Source organism: Notechis scutatus, chromosome 10 (genome assembly GCF_049901735.1).
Source record: "Notechis scutatus isolate UNSWTSFEM ecotype Mainland chromosome 10, rNotScu1.2, whole genome shotgun sequence".
Lineage (NCBI taxonomy): Eukaryota > Metazoa > Chordata > Lepidosauria > Squamata > Elapidae > Notechis > Notechis scutatus.
Genome location: NC_142018.1, coordinates 8,946,416 through 8,971,562, shown reverse-complemented (window position 1 = coordinate 8,971,562; position 25,147 = coordinate 8,946,416). Strand labels below are relative to the sequence as shown.

The window sequence follows — 25,147 nt, the reverse complement described above, 5'->3', positions numbered from 1 at the left end:
TTGTGGGTGTGGCTTGGTGGGCGTGGCAGCAGGGAAGGATACTGCAAAATCCCCATTCCCTCCCTACCCCACTAACCTGCTTTCCAGCTTTCCAGCTCCATTCTCCTGTGCAGGGCAACCAAAGAAGACTCGATGGGAGGCAGAGAATAGATTGTGGGGGAAGCAGTCAGAGGTGATATTTGCCAGTTCTCCAAACTACTCAAAATTTCTGCTACCGGTTCTCCAGAACCAGTCAGAACCTGCTGAATACCACCTCTGAGGTAGCCCTTGACTTATAACAGTTATAACAGTTCCATTTAGTGACTGTTCAAAGTTACAACAGCACTGAAAAAAGGGACTTCTGACCATTTTTCACACTTATGACCATTGCAACATCCCCAGGGTCATGTGATCATGATTCAGAAGCTTGGCAACTGATTCATATTTATGACGGTTGCTGCGTCCTTGGGTCATGTGATCTCGTTTTGCGACCTTCTGATGAGCGAAGTCAATGGGGAAGCCAGATTCACTTAGTAACCATGATACTAACTTAACAGCTGAGTGATTTACTTAACCATTGTGGCAAGAAAGGTCGTAAATACGGGCAAAATTTGCTTCACAAATGTTTCGCTTAGCAACAGAAAGGTTGGGCTCAATTGTGGTCATAAGTCAAGGACTGCCTGTATTGGCAAGCCACATCTAGCTAACATGGGCCATGGTTTATAGCAACAATAATTGTAGTCCAATAAAGAGAATGGTAAGAAGAATGGGCCTCTCTTCTTCCATGCAGAAATAGCTCTGTATATTGGAGAAATGGATTTATGGGCCTACATCCCATTTCCTATCCACTTCCTCCCACCCAATATATTTATTTTCAGTTGGGAAGGAGATGTGTGAAAGCAAAATATCCATAGAGATAGAGTGCCTAGAGAGGCCCTATGTCTCTCTAGGATCCCTGTCTTGCTAGAGTTAAGGGTTAGTTAATTCTGCAGTCAACAGTTTTAGCGACTTGAATGACCAGCAGGAGTGTATGTCATCCTAGGCAAAATTCTAATCCAGGGGTCCCCAAACTTGGCAACTTTAAGACATGTGGATTCAACTTCAAGTCCACAAGTCTTAAAGTTACCAAATTTGGAGACCTCTGCTCTAATCCCTGGAATTAGTTGGCTAATTCAACTCAGGTAAACGTAATGTAAACTCAACCTTCACATTACCATCGCAAAAGAGATAATGGCTCTCATAAGGTTATTAAATCCCACATGCAACATCACAAAACTGTTCCATTGGGCCACATATATATTCAGTAGCATTGGGTTGGCAAGTTGCCATGGTGACTCAGTCAAAGCTGGGATGTCCTTCTGGGAACTGGATATGATTTAAAATCCTGGTCACACAAATGTAAGCCTACAGCCAACTCAGTGACAAAATGAGCTTTGGGGAAGGTGTCATGATTTTTTGCAACTGTTTTTGGCCAGGAAGAGCTCGGAGACTACAAGTGGGGCCACAGTGGATGAACCTTAAAAAATAACCAGCCTTTTTTCTCTCCCCCCGACCCCCTTCATCCAAACTCCAATCATGTCGGCTGTGCAAAGCCGTAACCCCTGCAGCTTCCCACAATCGAGGTTTCTGGTTCTTCAGCCGCTACAGGACCGACCTCTTTTCAAGATCCCAAGAACTGTGGCCTGGAATGGAGGAGGGAAATGGGGTGGGAGAGATAAACAGAGGCTGAAATAAATCTGAGCAGTGGGAAAGCACACACGGTCGCATTCCTTCAAAGGGGACAGTGGCTCAGCATCAGAAAATGTAGCCTGCTGAGGAACTAATGTCAACAGCCTTCGAGTCAGCCCTCGGCAAGAAGGCCTTTGGGCAAACTTTCAAGGCCTTTTTAATGGCCCTGCTAGTGGGAAACGCAAACATTTGCCAGGGTGGGAATTGGCAGAGCTTCTGCAAACGAGAGAAGTAGCCAAGAGAGAGGGGCGGGTGTGGAGAGAAGCTTCAAAGAGCATGGGTTTTGGAGTTGCACGGAAGCTAATAAAACATAGTCAACCCTTGTTTCCAATGCTGTGCGAAGTTGTACGAGCTAAGTCATTATTTTGTGATGCCCTGTGGAGATCTAAGCTGTGCTCAGCTCCTTGTTTGAGTTTGTCAGCCAAATGCTTTGCATCCTTCTTTCCAAGAAAACTGAGTAGTTTAGCCCAACAGAAGAGAAGTTTCACACGTTATCTACCAAAAGGGATTCTCCTTCCCTAATTGTCCATGTGGTTGCAAACAATGTTGCATTATAAACACAATGTACTTTGTTGAATGTAAAATGTAAGTACCCATGTGCGATACCAATTTTTGTTGTTGTGATGTTGGCTGGATATATGTAGCATTTATTTCCTTCCTTCCTTCTCTCCTTCTTTCCTTTCCTTTTCCCTTCCTTCCCTCCTTTCCTCCTTTCTTCTTTCCTTTCCTTTTCTCTCCCTCCCTCCTTCCCTTCCTTCCTTCCTTCCTTCACTCCCTCCCTCCTTTCTTTTTTCTTTCCTTTTCCTTCCCTTCTATTTCCTTCCCTCCTTGCTCCCCCTCCCTCCATATAATGAATGCAAACTATAAACATGTTGATGATGCCATGTGTGGGGCTTGTTTGTTTTTTAAATTGTTCTTGCCATGTTATGAAATTGCTGCTCGCTGTTGAATGCTGCCTAGGGCAGACAATGCATCTGGAGACCCACAATACCCCATTGTGATAGACACACATTGCCGAGTTGTTCACATGAGCTGGGTATCATTGTCCAGCTTCCCCATCCAGCATAGCCATTGACTATGAGGAGTGGCAAGGAAAGTACCTGGGTGTTAATATATCCAAGGAGCAGCTGGTTGGAGAAGCTGGCTGTGCAGTCATCTATTTGATGACCTACCAAAGAATAATATGAAAATATTAAAAACACAGGTGCTGCACCTTATCCATATCTTTCAAATCTTTCCAAATCACTCTTATCAACAGTGTTTTGCACCAGTTGAAAAGGTGGCAGAAGAAATGTACTTCTCTTCGGAATAACAGAGTTGGAAGGGACCTTGGAGGTCTTCTAGTCTAGCCTCCTGCTCAAGCAGGAGACCCTATAACATTTCAGACAAATGGCTGTCCACTCTCCTCTTAAAAACCTCCAGTGTTGGAGCACCCACAGCTACTGATTAATTGTCCTCCTTGTCCGGAAATGTCTCCTTAGTTCTAGGTTGCTTCTCTCCTTGATTAGTTTCCATCCATTGCTTCTTGTCATGCTCTGAGGTGCTTTGAGAATAGGTTGATCTCCATCTCCTTTATGGGAGCCCCTTAGATATTAGCCAAATCGTTAATATGTCAATATGTCTATGCCTTTTATCCTTGCAGTGTATCCATAACTATCCAGGTTACTGTAACAGTACAGACTTAATCAGGGAAGTACCGTCCCATTTTGGGACTAGATCAGATTAGATTCCCTGCCTCGTTTGGAATTTGACATTTTAAGAAGAACAACAACATAGACCATGATCTGAGAGGGATGATTGGAGAGTTCTGGAAATCAGATTCTATGAGAAGCCATCGAAAAATCCAGATGATAAAAAAGAATTAGAAAGAGACAGAATATCAGAAGTGGAACAGGTCCTGTATTAGCAGATTTCTGGTGCGGATTTGCTTTCTGCTGCTCTTGAAGGTCAGAATAAAAGCGAGTGGGAGAAGATTTGGATTAAAGTTTAGGAAGGTCTTCCGAAATTAAATGCTTCTGCAGGTGGCAGCATTTAGCAGATCAAAACTGGTCTCAGAAATTAAGGAATGTTGGGTCTTCATAAAACATGAATGGAGTGGAATATTGCCTATGAATTCCAGAGCTGTTGGGATATTTAACAAAATCTTAGGAGATAGTGGCACCCTACTTCTATAATTCTACCAACAAAATATTTGTGGATGCAGTAATCAAGGATCCTCATCTATTTAGTTTTATCTCTTAAATCAGAGGTCTCCAAACTTGGCAACTTTAAGACTTCTGGATTTCAACTCCCAGAATTCTCCAGCCAGTGTAGCTGAAGTCCACAAATCTTAAATGTTGCCAAGTTTGGGGACCCCTGCCCTACCTGATTCAGTTGTCTCAGCTACACATTTTCACAGTTTCAGTCACAAATGGACTGGGGAATAGCTGGCTGGAGAATTCTAGGAGCTGAAGCCCACAAGTCTTAAAGTTGACATGTTTGGGGACCCCTGTCTTAAACGAATGAAAATCGAACACCTTCCTTAGAAAAGAAGCAATTGGACTTTCTGGTTTTTCTTTGAAGATGTTTCGCTTCTCATCCAAGAGCTCATCATCAGAGCTGAGAAAGCTTCTTGGATGAGAAGCGAAACATCTTCAAAGAAAAACCAAGAAAGTCCAGTTGCCTCTTGGAAAAAAAATAAAGCACCTTTAGGACAACCATCACCTGGATGCCTGAGAATCTCCATAGACACCTTACTTAGAAGCTGGTGGATTCTCATAGATATTTAAGGAGAAGCTTAATGCCTACCTTTCTACTGCAGTGATGTTCATTGCACATCCTGTTTTATATGGGCAAGGGTATCAAACTCAAGGCCCGTGGGCTTGATCCAGCCCGGGGGGCCAACCTGGGAACAGCGAAAGACCGTCCTGCAGTGCCTCTGCCAGTGAAAACGGAGTTCCCAATTTTGCTGGCAGAGGGTTGCAGGAAGCCATCACAGACGGAAACGGAGCTCAGGAGCCTGTTTTTGCTGGCAGAGTCCTCGGACCACCACAGGTGCCCCTAACACAATGTCACATTGAGATGGCCATGCCCCCTGGCCATGCCCCCTCAGCTTCCCCGCCCCCCAACAAGGTCAAATACAACCCTGATGCGGCTCTCAATGAAATCGAGTTTGACAGGAGGTGTGGGATCAGTGGAGGGATTAAAAATTTTTTACTACTGTTTCCGTGGTGTGGTGTGGCTTGGTGGGTGTGGCTTGGTGGGTGTGGCAGGGGAAGGTTACTGCAAAATCCCCATTCCCTCCCCACCCCACTAACCTGCTTTCCAGCTACGTTCTCCTGTGCAGGGCAACCAAAGGAGACCCAGCCAATCAGCTGGGACTCAATGGGAGGCGGAGAACAGAAGGGGGCGGGACCAGTCAGAGGTGGGATTTGCCAGTTCTCTGAACTACTCAAAATGTCCGCTGCCAGTTCTCCAGAACTGGTCAGAACCTGCTGAATACCACACCTCTGGGTGGGATTAGAGCAGGGGTCTTCAAACTTGGCAGCTTTAAGACTTGTGGACTTCAACTCCCAGAATTCCTCCTCCAGTCATTTTAGCTCAGGAATTCTGGGAGTTGAAGTCCACAAGTCTTAAAGCTGCCAAGTTTGAAGAACCTTGGATTAGGGGATTTGACTAATGGGATCTCTCTCAGCCATAAGATTATAGGACATGATAGAGCACTCCTGGCATCAGTATTCAGATAAGGAGCACAGGGGGTCCCTGACTTATGACCACAACTGAGCCCAAAGTTTCTCTTGATAAGTGAGACAGCTGTTAAGTGAATTCCGCCCCATTTTACAAACTTTCTTGACACCACTGTTAAGTGGATCTATGTACTTGTTAAGTTAGTAACACAGCTGATATGAATCTGGCTTCCCCATATTGACTTTGCTTTTGAGAAGGGGATCATATGACCCCGGGGGAACACAGAAAGTGTCATAAATATGAACCAGTTGCCAAGAGTCTGAATTTTGATCATGTGACCCTGGAGATGCTGCAACAGTCATAAGTATGAAACAGAGTCACAAGTCACTTTTTCCACTTTTTTCAGTGCCATTTGAATGGCCACGAAATGAATGGTTGCAAGTCAAAGATGTTACGTGTTAAGTCTGGAGCGTGGGCGCGAGGAACGGAGACGAGGCATCGGTAGTGACTCAACTCTTTATTAGTGACTTCAGAACAGAGCGAAATACTTGGGCAGCAGCAGCCCTTTTATAGGGCTGGCTGCTGTCACAACAGCCAATGCTTTTGAGTTTGCCACGCTGGGAACGGCCAATCAGTGACACCCGTTAACAGCCAATCAGATCGGCCAGAATTGACCAATCAGGATCCGCTGCTCGCGGCCAATCAGAAGTGCAGGATTACGAACCTGCCGTAGAAGTAAAACTATTAGGATTTTAAGACAGTGCGTTTGCTTAGTCCATAACACCCCTCCCCCCTAGGTTCCGTCTGAGGGGTGGGGTGATGTACTCTTTTAAATATGCAGGTCGTTTCACCTGTCTGCCCGATCTGCGTTGCTCCGACAGTCCTTGCCCAGGCTCTGGTTCCGCTGGGCTGTTCCCTGAGCTCGACGGTCCGGCTGGGTCAGCTGTCACGCTGGGCGCCTCGGGGCTGTCCTCCCTGCTCCTGTCAAGACTGGCTCCTGAATTTCCTGGATTAGTGGCCATCGCGGGGCTGCTCTGTGGCGAGGCAATCATCTGGTCCAGCCCTCTTCTGGAAGGTGAATATCCCAGTGTTGGTTGCGTTGATTCTCAGTTTTCAAGTCCCGTGTCATATGCTAGCTCTGTTTCAGCCCCCTCGCTTTCCCTTCCCCCCCAGGTGTGAGGTTCGGGACTTGTGATGGGGGTAGGAGCTAGTCTGGAACGAAGTTGGTCAATGTGGCGGTTCCACATTTTCCCATCAGCAGTTTGTAAACGGTAGGAACAGGGCCCCGTAAGTTGAGTTATAGTAGCGGGGACCCACAATGGGTCTCCTGAGAAGTTTTTCGCAAAAACTGAGTCGCCTACCCTGAATGTGCGGTGCCTGCTGCTGGACCCCAGGGGTTGTTCCGGCGTGTAGGCGGGATGTAGGCAGTCAAGGTGTGAGCGAAGTTTCCGTCCCATCAGGAATTCGGCTGGGGTTTTGTTTGTGATGCTGTGCGGGGTAATGTGTTGGAGTAGGAGCATCCTGGTCACTTTCTCATCGATGTCTCCTCTCTCCATCTTGTGTAAGGTTTTCTTTACGAATTGGACCATTTTCTCAGCTCTCCCATTGGCTGCAGGGTGAGCAGGCGATGTTAAGGCATGGCGTATTCCTCGGTCTGCGAGGTACTGTTCAAATGCAAGAGCAGTGAATTGGGGTCCATTATCTGAGACCAGAACGTCTGGCAACCCATGCGTAGCGAATAGTTTATTTAGTTTTTTGACGACTGCTTCTGTGGTGGTGCTCTTCATTTTGTGGACCTCTAGCCAATTGGAATAGGCATCCACAGTTATGAGAAATGTATGCCCCTTGGTAGGTCCCGCAAAATCGATGTGGATGCGGGACCAGGGACCCCGGGGTGTTTCCCATTCCGTTGGTGGGGCTTTTGGCGGAGCTGAGCGAGTTTCTTGACACTTGTTGCAAGTGGCCACCCAAGTTTCTATTTGCTTATCTATACCTGGCCACCAAGCGTAGCTCCTTGCTAGTGCCTTCATTCGCACGATGCCAGGATGTCCATCGTGCAATAATTTCAGGACTTTGTGCTGTAGCCGCTCTGGAATGATGACTCTGTCTCCCCACAATATACATCCTTTTTGTGAGAAGAGTTCTGTCTGGTGGTTTTTGAAGGGTTTGAAAGTGTCGTTGGGTTCGTTGTCGGGCCAACCTCTCTCTACCCAGCTGAGAACTCGTGCCAAACAGGGATCCTTCCTTGTCTCCGAGGCGATATCTCATGCAGTCAGTGGTGGAGAAGGAAGGGTTTCGATTTGAAGCGTAGCTAGAGTTGGAGCTGGATCGTTTATGACTTCAGGTAGCGGTGAGCGGCTCAAAGCGTCAGCGTGGGGAATAGCTTTTCCCGGGCGGTGTAGCAATTGGTAATCGTATGTGGCTAGAAACTCCGACCAACGTGTCATTCTAGGCGATAAGATGTGGGGCGTAGGTTTGTCTCCTGCTAAGATGCCAAGCAACGGTTTGTGATTGGTGATAATGGAAAAGGGTCTTCCATATACATACTCGTGGAATCGTTTGATCGCTGCAACAATAGCGAGGGCCTCTTTATCAAGTTGGCTATAGTTCCTTTCAGTTTTTGACAGGGTCTTTGAAAAAAATGCAATGGGTGCCTCAGTGCCGTTTGGTAGGATGTGGCTCAGGATTGCTCCTACCCCAAACAGTGAGGCATCGCAGGTGAGGGTTAAAGGTAAAGTCTCGTTGTATTGTATCAATACAGCATCTAAAGTTAAAAGGTCCTTGACTTGCTGAAAGGCACGTTCTTCCCGTTGTCCCCAGACCCAGGAAGCCTTCTTGTCGAGTAGCCTATGCAGGGGTTCAGCAACAGTTGCCTTCTGGGGCAAGAAGATGTTATAAAAGTTAATGAGTCCTAGGAAGGCTTGGAGGTCTGTTTTATTCCTAGGTCTTGGGGCATTTTTTATAGCGGATAGTTTTTTTTCAGTTGGGTGAATTCCCTGTTTGTCAAGAAGGTAGCCCAGGAATTCAACCTTCTCTGTACAGAGTTGGCACTTGTCCTTCTTGACCTTCAGGTCAGCGTCTTTGAATTTCTGTAGAACCTGTCTGAGTCGTTTTTCTAACAGGCCTCTAGTAGGGGCAGCTATTAATACATCATCGAAATATGGCACGACCCCTTTTATGCCTTGCAGTAATCTTTCCATCAAACTCTGGAAAATGCCAGGTGCTACACTTACTCCGAACTGAAGTCTATTACATTTGAAGGCCCCTCTATGCGTAACTATAGTCTGGGCTTCAGCAGTCTGGGCGTCTACGGGCAACTGCTGGTATGCCTGAGCTAGATCCAATTTTGCAAATATTTTTCCACCTCCCAGGGAATGAAGAAGGTGTTGGACCACAGGTACAGGATAAGCGTTCTGCTGGAGCGCGTGATTGAGGGTGGCCCGGTAATCCCCACAAATTCTTAACCATCCGTCTGGTTTTATGGGGGTTACAATTGGGGTCTCCCATCGAGCGTGGTCAATCGGTTCCAACACGCCCTGGGCTATTAATTTGTCCAATTGTTCATCAATCTTTGGCTTGAGTGCAAAGGGCACTCGACGAGGCTTAAGGCAAATGGGCGCCACTTCGGGGCTGAGGTTAAATGATATGGGGGATCCCTTGTACTTGCCTAGCTTCTCGCTGAACACATCCTGGAATTCCTGGATGAGGGCTGCTTCCCAGTCATCGCTCCCAGTCTGGTGGATGCCAGCTAGCTCAATTCCTAGCGGTTCAAACCACTGCAAACCCAGAAGGCTGGGTCGATCGCAATCGACGATGGTCAGTGGTAGGGTTGCGGTGTGGTCTTTGAATGTTACTCGGACGTCGCTGGATCTGGCAACCGGAATTCGGTTTCCCTGGTAGTCTTTTAATATGATATTTTGAGTGCTGAGGTCCTGGCGGCGGATGTCAGGAACCAGTTGCCTGAAGGTTTTCCATGAGACCATGGATAGGGATGATCCAGAGTCAACTTCCATAATGCATGGACGATTCTCGATGCTGACCCTCACTCAAATTTTTCTTGCATCAAGGGACGATGCGTGGCCGATGATGATAGTCTGATGCGCTTCTTCGCGTCTGGATGAAGTGGCAGGTGCTTGGTTTCTGTAGTGTAGGTTCCATTGAGTGCCTTGGTGGTCCCGATTTGCTGGTGGGGTGCCGGCGGTCTGTCGGGAGTAGTTTTCCCTCCTAGTTGGGCTGGGTCCTCGCTTGCTTCTGCAGACTTTCGCGATGTGGTCCCTCTTCCCACAGGAACGGCAGAGTGCGTCTAGGAATTTGCAGTCAGATCGCGGGTGACTACCCCCGCACCCGGAGCATTGGTACGAGGATTTCCGATTCCGCTGGTCCCGCTGGTCGTGTTCTGACCCGAGTCTGTTGACCTCTTCTTCCTCACTTTCTGATGAGGATTCGAGGTCCTCATGGTGAGTGGTTGTTGCGTGCCTCTCGGAAAACGATGTAGCGTCGCTGGCGAGTTGGCGGTGCGGTGCGTTTGCTCGGCGCATTCAAGCGGCTGACTTCCTGGTTGCTTCTGCTGCAGTACCGTCGGCGATGACATCTGCGAGGGCGATGTCTCCCTTCGCCATTATCTTGCTCTGGGTTGTGGGGTCCTTAAGACCCAAGACAATCCGATCTCTTATGGCTTCTTCGAGGTTGGTGAAGCCACAGAGTCCACCTAGGTTCCTAAGGTCGGTGATGAAGTCTCCGATACTCTCGCCTTCCTGTTGGTCCCTCTGGTAAAACTCGTGTCTTCGGATGAGCGTTGGTACCGCTGGGGCATAATGGGCCCAGAGGATTGGGGCGAGGTTGTCCCAGTCCATTGTCTTAACTTCTGCTGGTTTTGTAAGCGCCTTTGCCATTTTGAAAACGGCAGGCCCACAATGGGTCAGGAATACAGCTCGTTTCTTGCCAGGCGAAGCATCCTTCAGATTGTTGGTTTCCAGGAACATCTGAAACCTATCCATATACGAGTCCCAGTCTTCGTTTGCCGGGTCAAATGGAGCGGGTGGTATGGCGCTGCTGGTCATTCTGCCGCTTCTTTCGGTGCGCTCTCAGCCACGTGCTCTGTAGGTTCGTTGGTTGTTTAGTCAGCTCTAATGTCTCCGCATCCCACCTTCGTCGCCAGTGTTAAGTCTGGAGCGTGGGCGCAAGGAACGGAGACGAGGCATCGGTAGTGACTCAACTCTTTATTAGTGACTTCAGAACAGAGCGAAATACTTGGGCAGCAGCAGCCCTTTTATAGGGCTGGCTGCTGTCACAACAGCCAATGCTTTTGAGTTTGCCGCGCTGGGAACGGCCAATCAGTGATGCCCGTTAACAGCCAATCAGATCGGCCAGAATTGACCAATCAGGATCCGCTGCTCGCGGCCAATCAGAAGTGCAGGATTACGAACCTGCCGTAGAAGTAAAACTATTAGGATTTTAAGACAGTGCGTTTGCTTAGTCCATAACATTACGGGCCTATTGCTCTCTTTTTCTTGAGCCGCATACATCTTCTAGGTTCACAAAACCCATCTAGAATAGAATAACACAGTTGGAAGGGACCTTAGAGGTCTTCTAGTCCAACCCCCTGCCTAGAGGCAGGAAACCCTATACCACTTCAGACAAATATCACCCATCCCGTATAATTGTTGGAATCATTCATTTTTCTGCATTTGGGCAATATTGTCTACCTGAGCAGGGTTTGCACAATAAAGTACCCCCCAAAAAAAAAAAAAAAACCCAACCAAGTGAATATCTCTGCAATGGATGGAAATTAATTGAGAAAAGCAACTTAGAACTAAGGAGACATTTCCTGCCAGTTAGACCAATTAATTAGTGGAACAAGTTGCCTCCGGAACTTATAAACGTTGCAACACTGGAAGTTTTTAAGAAGAGATTGGACAACCATTTGTCTGAAGTGGTGTAGGGTTTCCTGCCTAAGCAGGGGGTTGGACTAAAAGACCTCCAAGGTCCCTTCCAACCAGTGGTGGGATTCAATTTTTTTACTACCGGTTGTGTGGGCGTGGTTTGGCGGGCGTGGCAGGGGAAGGATACTGTAAAATCCCCATTCCCTCCCCACCCCACTAACCTGCTTTGCAGCTCCGTTCTCCTGTGCAGGGCAACCAAAGGAGACCCAGCCAATCAGCTGGGACTCGGTGGGAGGTGGAGAACAGATGGGGTTGTCAGGGCCAGTCAGAGGTGGGATTTGCTGGTTCTCCAAACTACTCAAAATTTCTGCTACCAGTTCTGCAGAACCTGCTGAATACCACCTCTCCTTCCAACTCTTCTGTTATTCTTATTAATTCAGCTGCTACGTTTGCAACATTCTGGGATAAGATAAGCATGCAGACACAACCATATTTCCCATGAGCATGGGAAACGGGGACAAGGGACTTGACCCAAATCAGTATTCCCAGAACATGTTTGATGAATGTGATACACTTTTCACACCAATTTCCAGCACCATTGACACTTTGGCGTTCTAAATCCAAACAGCCAGGACAAAATGCTCAGTATAGTTTATCAAACGAAGAGAAGAGATTCTGAAAAATACGTGACATTTTCCCCTATCTCCTTTTGGCTCTATTTTCTGTATATGAATATTATGGGGTTTTTTTTTTTATTCCAATCAGTTGATCCCACAGCAACATCTGAACTACTGAATAAACAAAGAATGTGAGAATAGCATCTGTGACAAACAGCGATGGTGACTTACAGAGACATTCTCACGAGATCATTTTTTTAAATATTTGTATCATGGCCTCTTGCAGATGTCATTAGAAGAAAACCTCCCTTAATTGAAAGTTCTCTCTTCAAATGACAAATACATTTAAAGGCAAATGAACTGAAATGCCCTTGGCTAATGTGTGATCCTGATAAACTCTATCATCCATCTGTCTTTGCATTCTTTCTTGATAGCACAGTTAAGATGGAAAAGACACATAGAATAAACACTATCAGTAGGTCATGTGATATGCCCTCATATAGATAAGTTCCTCTAATGTAATAAAAGTTCAAAAGGGTGTGGGGAAAAATGAACATTAACATTCATACTCTTGTAAACAGAACTTGGCAATCTGAGATCCCCAGATCACTTTTATGTGCTCCCAACCACAAATTAACTGATATTATTAAGGGCTAATGGCAGTGGTGGTTCAAAATATCACAGATCCATGGTATTATCTTGACTCTGTAAACCGCTTTGAGATGACTGTAAAGCACTATAAAGCTGTATATGTCTAAGTGCTATTGCTATTATCGAAATTCAGCAACAAGCTGTACCAATGAACATTCCTCTATATTTGTTCCTATCCTCTCATTTTCTCCTCCTCCAAGAAAGACAAGAGAGAGAGATTACCAATTTCAGATGCCCTTTCAGATTGCCCTGCACGGGAGAACAGAGCTGGAAAGCAGGTTAGTGGGGTGGGTTGGGGTGGGGAAGGAACGGTATTTTACAGTAACCTTCCCACAGGAGCGGGGAGAAAATGGGGATTTTGCAGTATCCTTCCCCTGCATGCCCACAGAACTGGTAGTAAAAAAATTTGAATCCCACCACTGACCAATTTGCATCACTTCAGCTCAGCCAGTTAGTTACCACCCCAGAGCACATCCCTAAAATAATTTTAAAACAAAAACCTTCCACTCACAAAAAAGATAGCATTAAAATTCTTCCATCATTGCTTCATCTAGTCTTGCTTACTCTTATTATCACAGGTATAACAAAGGTATAACAAACTTTCTGACAGGTGACTTAATAACCTTCAGATTTTCTGGATTACAACTTGGATAATTTGCTATTACCATACTGGTTAAGACTGAAGAAAGTACAGAGAAAAAAATATATCTGGAGCACTTCCACTGTGCTCCTAACTAGGACCTCGATCTGCTAAACAGATTATCACTGAAATATTTGAGAGTGGGAGGTTTATTGAGGCCAGCCAATAGTGATTCACAATAGGAATTCAAATGTTCTTCAAGGAATGATAGGAAATAATACTGAAAAATAGAAAGTAAGGAGGAAACATTTAGAACACTATTTGGTATCCAGTACGCTTAAGGACGCGATGGCTAAGACGCTGAGCTTGTCGATCAGAAAAGTCAACAGTCTGGCGGTTTGAATCCCTAGTGTCACGTAACGGAGTGAGCTCCCGTTACTTGTCCCAGCTTCTGCCAACCTGGCAGTTCAAAAGCATGTAAAAAAATGCAAGTAGAAAAATAGGGATCACTTTGGTGGGAAGGTAACAGTGTTCTGGGCACCTTCAGCGTTTAGTCCTGCTGGCCACATGACCACGGAGACGTCTTCGGACAGCGCAGGATCGTCGGCTTTGTAATGGAGATGAGCACCGCCCCCTAGAGCCGGAAACGACTAGCACGGATGTGGGAGGGGAACCTTTACCTTTATGCTTGTACAGGATCCTTGTAAGGATCACAAACATAAGGTTTTTCTGCCACACTCCTGTCTGCACCAATTCCAAAGGTCATTGTGGATCTCCCAACAGAAAAGATCCTTGGCAGGAATTACCTTTCTGTGTCTTCCCTTGGGACAGAATGGAAATCTGATGTTCTTTAAACTGCTAGAGCAGTGATGGCTAACCTATGACATGTGTGTCACTCGTGACACGCCAAGGCACTTTGACTGACACACCTGTTGGTGTGGGGAAAACCTGCACATTTAGAGGCTGCCTGTGCTCTGCTCCAATCCCTGCTCCCTGCTTGTTGCGTGGAGGCGTGGTGTCACCGCTGCCGCAAGAACTTTGCAGCAGAGAACCAGTTTTAACCGCCATAAACTGAGGTTTGTCAGTTTCATTACCTCAGGAACGCTACAGGAGGAAAGGAGATCCATGAGGTTCACAGCCCTGTAAGGTGGCCTTCCGATCCCCACATCCTGCACCTGCAGCCCTGAGACCAGGGAGACGAGTTTCACAGCCCTGTGTGATCACCCCAGCCCAGTCCGTCATAAACCAAATTATTGATATTTCTTGAAGTGACACACGACCCGAGGAAGGCTACACTTTTTCCCGATTTTCGACACACCAAGCTGAAAAGGTTAGCCATCACTGTGCTAGAGAATAGATTGTACAATGAAAGGCAAGCATTTACTTTGCCAACCTTGTCATTATTGGACCACTCTACACTCTACTAACAGAATTTCATTTAAATCCTCTTCTTATCAGGGGTACAGTTGTTACAAAATCAATTCTCTTTCAACCAATTAAAGGAAGGCCGGTGGGAAAAAAACGGGATGGAATTTTCCCACCTAGCACTTATTTAGAAGGATGGGGTTTCATCCAGTCCCTTTCAATCTATCTTCTTCCTTCTTCCCATTTTAAAACCATCCACGCAACCTTCATAAATGTAATATGCTTGCAGATGTCCAATTCTGAAGATTGCCAACACATTGCCCATAGTTACTGTAACTTTGTGGCTTGTAATCTTACGATTTGTATTGGCTGTTTCCTAGTATAATTTGATTGCCTATTTGTGCCCTATGACTATATTAAATCTTGTACCTTATGATTCTTGATGAATGTATTTTTTCTTTTTATGTACACTGAGAGCATATGCACCAAAATAAATTCCTTGTGTGTCCAATTATACTTGGCCAATAAAGAATTCATTCGTTCATTCATTCATTCATTCATTCATTTGTTAGTAGTTCGGGAATAAGAATGACCACAGCTTTCTAATTGGTTAAGGCACCTAATCTAGAATAAATAAAAAATCCATCTTGTTTCCCCCTGCTCATTGGGACTTAGCTATTCATGAAAATAGTGCTTATTTGTAAATAGTGCCTAGAAGTGAAGGAAGGAAATCCCGTCTGCCTATCTTCTGAGTTGTTTTGTCAATTCCCCTCAAAAAAGGTGTCCACTACGCCATCATGAAGCTAGAGGGTGCTGCTTTGCAAGTAGAACCACTTGTAATTTACTACGTGGCATTTTTATCCCTTTGCACTGAACAGTACTGTATTTTAGAGAGTACATGAGTTTGTAAAGGCTGAATTTACCCTTGGCAGAATGAAGTAATTGCTTCAGGAAACAGACTGAGGGATATGATAGATGATAGATAGATGAGAGAGAGAGAGAGTGGGAGGGAGAGAGAGAGAGAGATTGAAGGATAGATAGAGAGGGGTGTGTGTGTGTGTGTGTGTGTGTGTGTGAGAGAGAGAGAGAGAGAGAGAGAGAGAGAGAGAGAGATGGATTGAAGGATAGCTGGATAGATAGATAGACAGACAGATAGATAGATAGATAGGTAGATAGATGAGAGAAAGAGAGAGAAATGAAGAATGAAGTGTTTATATTGCTATTTACAATTCTTGAATTTTTACTATTAGGAAAGTAGGGTGAGGTCCTTGTAAGATTTTCTGCCTCAAGTCCTCAAGTAAGGCACACAGTGCAGATTAAACTAGGCCCAGATGCTAAATCCCTTAAAATTATAGTTTTACTAATTGTAAGATTTGCCTACCAAGTCATATATTTTTTTCTGTAGAAGTGAGTTTAATTTCATAGTTTGGCCAAGTCGTAGGATAAATTGTCCCTGGCACACCCTATGAAGAAGAATCTCAAAACATATTTATTTTCCAAGGCTGTCAGGCCCAACAAGCCAGGACACAGGTGAAGTTCCTATTCAACTGATTCATTGCTCATGCCTGTGCATAGAAATCTACTCAGCTAACTATAAGAGTTAATGGAATTCAAAGGGACTTAGACCACTTGTGACTACATGGAGACTCCAGGGTGATTCCTCTTTTGACTCAGCCCCCATTTCAGTGATGGGATTCAGCCGGTTTGGACAGGTTTACTAGAACCGGTTGTTAACTGTTTGCTCAGTTCGCCGAACCAGCTAAAGCCTTGCCCCGATTCCGCCTCCAGCCCAGTTCTGCCACTTCTTCTCCTTCATCAGCCTTTTAATACCAATGTTTTAACTCTGTGGTGTGGTAATTATTTTTCTAATTTTGAGAGTAATTTATGTGTCATTTTAATCTTCTGAAAGGCTTAGCAAGCAAACAAGATTTTTGTCTCAGTCTTCCTTTAAATGTGAACCAGTGTCACACACAGCCACATTTTGTTTAGCATCTGTTGGGTTGTGTCATCAGTTAGGCAGGTTTTACTTGACATAATGAAGCTGCCACCAAACATTTTAAAATATTCTGATCATTAAACTTACTCTCATCATCAGCTGGATTTATGATCCAGGCCCTAGAGGTGAAAACTCACACCACCTAAATAATTATTTTTATCATGTTTTTACATTCATGTAATGTTTCTTCTTTCTTTAATGACTCATATTTTAATGGATCTTAATAATTGCTTTTTAAAACTGCACTTGATATGATTCCCCAGATTGCTAAAGAGATGAACAGCATAGTATTTGTATAAATAAATAAGACAAATCTAGGTTTTTTTTTTTTAATTTAAGAAATTTTCTCCCCTCACGCTTCCTGAGAAACTTTGTGCATTTTGCTCCTGAGTTGGTTTCAGGCCAAGCTTATGAAAGTAACACCTGGGAAATAAGAATACCATCATCAACCTCTTTTTGGAGCTGCAAATGCAACTTCCCCTTGCAAAACATTTCTGCTTTCTGAAGAACATCTTTGGTTTTTATTTTTAAAATGTCTCTTGTTACAACAGTGGTTGCCTCCATAAAAATGTCTTTGCAAAACATTTCTGCTTTCTGAAGAACATCTTTGGTTTTTATTTTTAAAATGTCTCTTGTTACAACAGTGGTTGCCTCCATAAAAATGTCTTTGGACAAAATGCTTTTGGGTTGGCCAAATAATTCTATTCCTTTCCATTCTATTCCATTCCACTCCACTCCATTCCTGTTTGGATCTATTTTTCTCCTCTCCTCTCTTCTCCTCCCTTCCCTTCCCTTCCAACCCATCCCATCCCTTTCCATTCCATCCCAAAAACAAGGCAGGAGTGAAGAAGGATAACAGGACTTAGGTTATAAATAAGATCTCTACGTCATTATAGTTGGAACTTTCTTCACTGCAGCTACACAATTTTGTTGTTTTCCATATTTGCAAAGAAGGAACCACATAAAGAATCTAATATAAACCTGGGACATTTATAATACTGTTTTTAAGCCAATTACAGAATACTAATCAACATTCTATGGAAGCAAAAGTTGGAAACAGGATAGAAAGACTATTGAAGCTTTGAAACTTTTGTTGTTGGAGAATACTCCTGAGAATAACATGGATAGCCAAGAAACAAACAAACAAACAAACAAACAAACAAACAAACAAACAAACAAAAAAGGACTTTCGAACAAATCAATCCATAGTAATCACTTAAGATACAAATGCTTAGGGGAAAATCTAACTTTCTTGAAGAATCTACAATCCTGCAAAAGATAAAAAGAAAAAGAAGGGATTATAGCAGCAAGGTGCATGGGTCAGATTATAGCAGTATTAGAAGACCTGATGATAGATGCAAAAAGTCAGAAACTAGGATAGTGTTCAAAAATACTATACATTTATTTCATGCTACCTATACACATGAGTCTGAACTACTAACTGTCAAGGTGAATAGAATAGGAAAGTGAATAGGGTAGGGTAAGGTAGAGTAGGGTAGGGTAGGGTAGGGTAGGGTAGGGTAGGGTAGAATAGAATAGAATAGAATAGAATAGAATAGAATAGAATAGAATAGAATAGAATAGAATAGAATAGAATAGAATAGAATAGAATAGAATAGAGCTGGAAGGTACCTTGGAGGTCTTCTAGTCCATCCCCCTGCTCAAGTAGGAGAACCTATACTATTTCAGATAAGGGGCTGTCTAGTCTCTTCTTAAAAACCTCCATTGATGGAGCGCCCACAATTTCTGGAGGCAAGGAGTTCCACTGTTTAATTGTCCTCACTGTTAGGAAGTTTCTCCTTAATTCCAGGTTGCTTCTCTCTTTGATTAGTTTCCAACATTTGTTTCTTGTCCCGCCGTCTGGTGCTTTGGAGAATAATTTGACCCCCTCTTCTTTGTGGCAGCCCCTCAAATACTGGAATACAGCTATCATGCTCAAGAGAAAGTAGCAGGTTTAAGGTGACTTCTTGTTTAAGGTGGGACTAGAACTCCCAGTCTCATGGCTTCTGGTCTGCTTCTAAGTTTGGTGCCTTAACCACTGCACCAAACTAACTCTTCAACACGAAGTTAATGACACATCATCAATCAATCAATAACAGGCAGCGAACGAGGTCAAAGGCAGAAGGCCTGATATCTCAGAGCTTAGAGCTGATAACTAACCCAGATCAGTTCTCTGTTGCTGTTTCCTTCTAGTGTACCTGTGCCAATTAATCCTTATATGCTAATTCTTCTAATTGAGAATGCTCTTCAAGCATCTATATTCCAAGATGTTTTCTCAATGTAATAGGCTTTAAATGTCCATGCATTATAACTCTCTTTCTTCTCAGCCAGCTTGGCTCTTGGGTAGGGGGAAACAATAATTTGCAGCCCCCCACCAAGTCATTGGGCTTCCTCCCATTCTGCCATTATTATAATGTTGAAACAGCAGCTTCCAAATCTGAAGAAATACAGCCACATAGACTTTTTAAAAATATGTTTGTCCTCCCCCCTCCCCCAAATAACCTGGGCTGGAATTAAATGGAATCTCAACATTAAAAATGTTGCTTTTGTTGTCTTACTTCAAGATCTGAGGGTTAAAAATAGTTGCTGTTATTATCTGTGTCTCACCAGATGTTTTCTTACATGTCTCTACGGACAGTCACATTTTTATACATTGAAGGTTAAGGGTGAGATTTCACCTTAACCAAATAAGAGATCAGGTGGGAGAAAAGTCTATATAATTTTATATATCCCTTATTTATTTATTTTATTTTTTTGAAAAGGGTATTTCAAATTCAGCTATTTGAAGGCAGCAGACACGGAAGAGTTCACAATTCTTCTATATTATAGGTTTCATTGTCAAAATGCTTTTATTTACAATGTATTTCTTAACATGTAGCTGTACACTGCTTGCTTGCCTGCCCACCTGCCTTATAATTTTGATCAGTTTTGAATCTTAGCATGCATAAGAGCACGTATAAAGAGTGAATCGGTTTCGCAAAAGTGATTTAAAATATGCAATCTGCAATTAAATTCTGCATTGAATCAATTAAAAAATAGCCACTTTTCTGGTATTGCATTCTGGGATGAAAGAAAATACATTACTACAGTTTTCCAGTTTACCAGAGGAAAGTCAGTTTGGTTAGTGATTAAGGCATCAGGCCAGTGGTGATATGCTACCGTTCGGACTGGTTCAGCTGAACCGGTAGTAAAAAATAAATAAATTCTATGACGATTAACTGAGAGGAGAAAGGAAAGAAAAGCACAGGCCCTCCCACCTGCTCCTGTGCTGTTCTCTTCTTTATTCTCTCAGTTGATTGGCGCTGCAGACCTCACCTGGTGTGGGAAAAGCTGCGCACACGCATTAGGTACATGTTAGGTGAGGCATGTGTTAGGTGTGCACGTATTAGGTGCACATGCACACGGGCGTGATCACCAAACCGGCAGTGGAACAGGTAGAATCCCACTGCTGCATCAGGCTTAGACACCCAACAGAGACAGCTGGGTGACTTCGAATCAATCACTCTCTCTAAGCCCTGGGAAAGAGGCAATGGCAAACTACATCTGAAAGAAAACTTCCCAAGAAAACTTCAAGGACTTGTCAAATATGGACTTGAAAGTTACCCCAAAAACTATGCTAAGAGTTCCATAATGTATCACGCCAATCTTCTCTTTTTATGCTTTAATTACTTGGTTCCCTCAATCTCTTCCTTCAGAACTTGCATTAAGAGTTCTTCCCCCTCTGTTAAATGAGCTTGCAATGGAATGGAATGGAATGGAATGGAATGGAATGGAATGGAATGGAATAGAATAGAATAGAATAGAATAGAATAGAATAGAATAGAATCAGAATCAGAATCAGAATCAGAATCAGAATCAGAGTCAAAATAGAAGCAGAATAGAAGCAGAATAGAATAGAAGCAGAATAGAATAGAATAGAACAGAACAGAACAGAACAGAACAGAATAGAATAGAATAGAATCCATTATTGACAAGAAAGTTCACCCTCCAATTTTCATGTTATGAATACACAATGGAGCAGCATTCATTTTTATAACAGCTCCTCCAAACAAGCACACCAATTATTAGCATTTTTTCCCCAACAGGAAAAAAAAAGCTTTAAAATATCCACAGTGTAACCTTTTGCTTGAAACCGGGGACTAAGAAAACGTGTTGAAAGCGATCATGACAGAAGGCCCCTTTTGACATTCTTCTCATTCCCTTCCTCCCCTTTTTCTTCTCTGTTTTTCCAGGGTTTATCTCCTCCTGACGATTGACCCTCTTTGGCAGCTTTTGAAAAGCAAGGGATAATAACTCCAATGAGAAAATTCAAAGGTCTCACAAATGAAAATATGAAGAAATGTTTTCTTTTCTTTTTTTAACAAAGTTTTTATTTTTTACAACAAACATACGAACAAAAAGAAATGTTTTGTAATGAGGGAGTGACGGACCACTTTCAGTATTCTGAACGCCACTTGGTGCTGTGAGACAGAACTCATATATTGCACTCACACACAAAAATGTGAATTTGATCCTGGCCTTCATCTTTAAAAAAAAGCAAGGATTATCTGTGCTTGAGATCCTCAGGAGGAATTGCTTGGAGAAAAACAAGAGATTAACAGAGTTGGAAAGGATCTTGGAAATCTTCTAGTGCCATGGGTCTCCAACCTTGGCAACTTTAAGACTTGTGCACTTCAACTCCCAAAATTCCTCAGCCAGCTCATATTGTCAGCTTTGAAATTCATCTGCCACATTTTTTTAAAGAGAGAGTTAGAGGAGTTGAAAAGTCCAAGGTTATTCTGTATGTCATATTAAGAATTTCCAGTTGCAGTTAATTGGTTCTCGTGATTTATGAAGTGTAGAAGTGGGAGGAGAGAAGGTGGGTTCTGTGTAACACACGAAAAAACTTTCATTTGGGAAATTGCTTTTGAATTGCCAGATCTGTTTCTAATAAATCAATTGGAGGGATAATGTCTTGGAGTGATTGATATAATGGATACTTTCTGGATGCCTTACACATACATTAAAGTGAAAATTCATTGCATACAACTCTCAAAGGGTCTCCACTTCTCATATGTACTACATAAACATGACAAAAATATAAATAAGAAAGTATGCATATACCGACATATATTCTATATATGACACACAACAACACAGTCTAGTTCAGATTAGGGGACTGGAGGCTAAAGCATATGATGAATTGTTACAGGAACTGGGCATGGCTAGTCTAGGGAAGAGAAGGACCAGGGGAGACAGGATAGCAGTCTTCCAATATTTGAGGGGGTTCCACAGAGAGGAAGGGGGTCAAACTATTTTCTAAAGCACCCAAAGGCCAGACAAGAAATAATGGATGGAAAGTGATCAAGGAGAGATTCAACCTGGAAATAAAGAGAAATTTTCTTACAGTGAGAACAATCAACCGATGGAACAGAAGTTGCCTTTGGAAGTTGTGGGAGCTTCATCACTAGAGGCTTTCAGGCAGAGACCGGACTGCCATCTGTCAGAAATGATGTAGGGTCTGCTTGGGTGGGGGAGGGGGAGTTGGACTAGATGACCTACAAGATCCCTTCCAACTCTTTTATTTTGTTATTCTATTAAAGCACGATGGAGTGGTATATGTCTAAATGCTGTTGGTATTATGAGTGCAGAGAAGAGCAACCAGGATGATTAGGGGACTGGAGGCTAAAACATACGATGAACGGTTGCTGGAACTGGGCATGGCTAGTCTAGGGAAGAGAAGGACCAACGGAGACATGAGAGCAGACTTCCAGTATTTGAGAGGCTGCCACAGACAGGAAGGGGTCAACCTATTTTCTAAAGTGCCTGTAGGCCAGACAGAGGAATAATGGATGGAAACTGAACAAGGAGAGATTCAACCTGGAAATAAAGAGAAATTTTCTGCCGGTGAGAACAATCAACCCATGGAACAGAAGTTGCCTTCAAAAGTTGTGGGAGCTTCCTCCCTGGAGGCTTTCAAGAAGAGACTGGATTGGCACTTGTCAGAAATGGTGTAGGGTCTCCTGCTTAGGTGAGGGGTTGGACTAGATGACCTACAAGGTCCCTTCCAACTCTGTTAATCTGATAGCTAAGTTTTGTAGCAAGTGATATTTGCAATTGTAAACTTGGAGCATAGTAAGACCACCCACAATTTCTGGAGGCAAAGCTGTTCAACTGATTAATTGTTCTCATTGTCAGGAACCTGGTCCTTATTTCTAAGTTTTGCACAAATACGAAGTCAGAAAAGGTGGTTTAATTATTTTTTGGGATCTTTCAGACCATTTGAATATGGAGAACTTGGTCAGGTTTCTGTCCCATAACAGTGAACATGGTGAGCACATGGCGCCTCCTTCTGAAACATCAAGAAGTGCAGTTCTGTTTATCTTTTAGGATACGGAATGACAGAGTTGGAAAGGACCTTGAAAGTCTTCTATTCCAGCCTCCTCCTCAAGCAGGAGATCCTATACCAAGAAGCAATGGATGGAAACTAATCAAGGAGAGAAGCAACCTGGGATGAAGGAGAAACTTCTTAACAGTGAGGACAATTAACCAGTGGAACAGCTGGCCACCAGAAATTGTGGGCGCTCCATCACTGGAGGTTTTTAAGAAGAGACTGGACAGTCACTTGTCTGAGATGGTATAGGTTCTCCTGCTTGAGCAGGGGGATGGACTAGAAGACCTCCAAGGTTCCCTTCCAGTTCTATTACAATTTTGATTCTGAGTCTTCTCCAACACCAAAATTCAAAAGCTTCAGGACACTTCCTCCCTTGCTTCTACAAATTCTGGCTTCCGCTTCAAACTGATTTCATGAAATAAATAAATGGCGGGATTCAATATTTGTTTACTACCGGTTCTGTGGGCATGGTTTGGTGGGCATGGTGTGGCTTGGTGGGCATGGCAGGGGAAGGATATACTGCAAAATCCCCATTCCCTCCCCACCCCACTAACCTGCTTTCCAGCTCCGTTCTCCTGTGCTGGGCAACCAAAGAAGACCCAGCCGATCAGCTGGGACTCAATGGGAGGCAGAGAATAGATTGGGACTGGGCCAGTCAGAGGTGGCATTTACCGGTTCTCTGAACTATTCAAAATTTCCACTACCGGTTCTCCAGAACTGGTCGGAACCGGCTGAATACCACCTCTGAAACACACCCAGGTATGAGTAAAAACAAAACAAAATGGAACCCTCTCACCCCAAATCCTGAAAATTCCCTGCTAATTTCTGGTTTGATACCAATAACATAAAAAGTGGTGGCGTGCATTGTATGTTGTGTAAATAATTCCAATTGTAACATACTCAATCAACCATGGCTTGATGCAATGTATGCACCAGGATGAGGACTACAGAGTACAAAGTCTAACTGAGCACAAGGAAGTCTTTGTATCTTAAATTTTAACTCTCTTGAATTGATCGAAACATTTGCAAGATTTGCTACCCCTGTCTCCAGTCTAAAGTTCACTTTTTTTTGGAAATAACAGTGCATTTAGCAATCATAATACATGCCACATAGGACAATATACACTCTAAATCGAAAAGGGTATCACAGCTCATTCCTAACCTATTGGTATTTCAAATGCCAATTCTGTATGGGTTTTTTCTTTTATGAGCTCACTGCTATGTAATCTGGAAACGGATAAAGATCCTTTTGTGCTCCCAAAAGAAAATCTTGACAGCCTCATCTTACCAGTTCTAAGGACACAAGGAAGCTCTCTTTTTCTTGCAGCTGCCAATCAAGTGCTGTTTGGAATAAAACTAAATGAAATGTTTGGTGAGACCGTCCTGGAAACAGGTGACTGCCACTTAAACCAACAGACAAAAAGTAGGTTTTATAGAAAAACAGCAAAATTGATAATGAAGTACTAATACCGCTCTATAAAGCCTTAGTAAGACCACACCTAGAGTACTGCATCCAGTTTTGGTCACCACACTATAAAACAAATGTTGAGACTCCAGAAAAAGTTCAGAGAAGAGCAACAAGGATGATTAGGGGACTGGAGGCTAAAACATACGATGAACGATTGCAGGAACTGGGCCTGGCTAGTCTAGGGAAGAGAAGGATAGCAGTCTTCTAATATTTGAGGGGCTGCCACAGAGAGGAAGGAGTCAAGCTATTTTCTAAAGTGCCTGTAGGCCAGACAGAGGAATAATGGATGGAAACTGAACAAGGAGAGATTCAACCTGGAAATAAAGAGAAATTTTCTGACAATGAGAACAATCAACCGATGGAACAGAAGTTGCCTTTGGAAGTTGTGGGAGCTTCATCCCTGGAGGCTTCCAAGAAGAGACTGGATTGCCACTTGTCAGAAATGGTGTAGGGTCTCCTGCTTGGGTGAGGGGTTGGACTAGATGACCTACAAGGTCCCTTCCAACTCTGTTAATCTGATAGCTAGGTTTTGTAGCAAGTGATATTTGCTATTGTAAACTTGGAATATAATAAGACCAAAAAATTGTGGTAATCTAGGAGTTTAATCTGAGCAGTGCAGTCCCTGATTTATGTCCTGTCACTTAACAACTGTTATGTTATGAGTGCTCCCAAAAAGTGTACTTACGACCTGGATTCAAAGTCCCAATGATAGGGTCACATGACCGAACTTGGTCCATGTCACATAACTCTATGGTCACATGACTGACTTTCGGACAATCAGCAACACAGCCTCATTTAAGGTCAATTGCAGTTTTACAACAGTTTTGCCCAAAACTGGCATT

General features: G+C 43.6%; 1 protein-coding gene and 1 long non-coding RNA gene across 2 annotated transcripts in view; both read left to right on the top strand.

The window, feature by feature from the left end:
- Nucleotides 1–2,591, top strand: part of LOC148129747 (uncharacterized) — a 280,407-nt gene extending 277,816 nt beyond the window's left edge. The window contains exon 2 of the long non-coding RNA XR_015750718.1: nucleotides 140–2,591. This is a non-coding gene — a long non-coding RNA (uncharacterized LOC148129747). The remainder of the gene's footprint in view (nucleotides 1–139) is intronic.
- Nucleotides 1–25,147, top strand: part of CYSLTR1 (cysteinyl leukotriene receptor 1) — a 650,975-nt gene that overhangs the window by 35,119 nt on the left and 590,709 nt on the right. The window lies entirely within an intron of this gene.